The sequence below is a fragment of the Chiloscyllium plagiosum genome, chromosome 35 (assembly GCF_004010195.1).
Source record: "Chiloscyllium plagiosum isolate BGI_BamShark_2017 chromosome 35, ASM401019v2, whole genome shotgun sequence".
In the NCBI taxonomy this organism is placed as follows: domain Eukaryota; kingdom Metazoa; phylum Chordata; class Chondrichthyes; order Orectolobiformes; family Hemiscylliidae; genus Chiloscyllium; species Chiloscyllium plagiosum.
Genome location: NC_057744.1, coordinates 6,313,690 through 6,315,297, shown reverse-complemented (window position 1 = coordinate 6,315,297; position 1,608 = coordinate 6,313,690).

Sequence of the window (1,608 nt, the reverse complement as noted above, 5' to 3'; positions counted from 1 at the left end):
AACACCGATCGGAGAATTCACCACAAAGGTATACAGGAAAGCCACACACACAGACCAAGTCCTGAACTACAAAAGCAACCACCCCAACACACCCAAAACAAGTTGCACCAAGACACTGTTCAAAAGGGCCACAACACACTGTTAGTAAAATCCATATATACCACATCTACCGCTTTCCCCTCATCAACCTCCTTCGTCACCTTTTCAAAGAATTCAATAAGGTTTGTGAGGCACGACTTGCCCTTCACAAAACCATGCTGACTATCCTTGATCACATTATTCCTATCCAGATGTGCATAAATCCTATCCCTTACAATTCTCTCTAAGACTTTGCCCACAACAGAAGTGAGACTCACCGGCCTATAGTTACTAGAGTGAGACTCACCGGCCTATAGTTACTAGGCCGGTGAGTCTCCATGAATTCAACTGGGACAACACTACTATTATAGGAAAAGCCAAACCGAGAACAGCCAGGGAATTCCTAGAGGCATGGCACTCATCCACAGATTCAATCAATAAGCACATCGACCTGGACCCAATATACCGACCACTGCAACGGACAGCTGGAACTGACAACTGGAAGCGGCAGATTCAAACCACTATAAATGCCGGAGGAAAGATCACAGGAGGCTCCCAAGCACTAAGGATGTCACCTCGACAGGGGACGTAACGTCTGCAACACAAATTCCCAGTTCGGTGAACAGAACCACAACAACATATTTTAATCTCTTCGGGGTGAAAAAGAACATGTCAGCTGAATTGTATTCAACTATAAGGCCATAAAACATAGGAGCAGAAATTAAGCCATTCAGCCCATTGAGTCTGCTCCGCCATTCAATCATGGCTGATAAGTTTCTCATCCCCATTCTTCCGCTTCCTCCCCTTAACCTTGATCCCCTGATACTCAAGAACCTATCTATCTCAGTCTTAAATATGCTCAATGTCCTGGCCTCCATAGCCTTCTGTGGCAGTGAATTCCATAGATTCCCCACTCTCTGGCTGAAGGAGTTTCTCCGTAACTCTGTTCTAAAAGGTCTTCCCTTTACTCTAAGACTGTGCCCTTTGATCTTCGTCTCTCCTACCGGTGGAAATAGCTTCCCAACATCTACTCTGTCAAATGTTATTCAGTATTTTGCATGTTTCAATTAGATCAGCTCTCATCCTTCTGAACTCCATCGAGTATAAACCCAGAGTCCTCAAACAGTCCTCATATGTTAAGCTTTTCATTCCTAGGACCATTCTCATGAACCTCCTCTGAACGCGTTCCAGGGCCACTGCATCCTGCCTGAAATATGGGGCCCAAAATTGTGCAGAACACTCCAAACTCTTGGTGTACTGTCACAAAATCTCTGTAATTTAGGGTTCAAGTCCACTTTCTGATTAGGGAATAGAAAATGGTGCTGTATTAGCTCCTCACTGCTGATCACCATGTGCTATGCGCCTGTCTGCTGTATTGCTGTCACCATCCTCTTTCAGGATGAAAGGGTTTGCTTGGCATGGTATAGTTGAGAAATCTCACGTGCTAGTCTAAGGAGAAGAGGCTCTTATGTTAAACAAAATGAAATATATGTTAGCAACCGAGTGCATTGTTTTAGAGACAATGAGGAA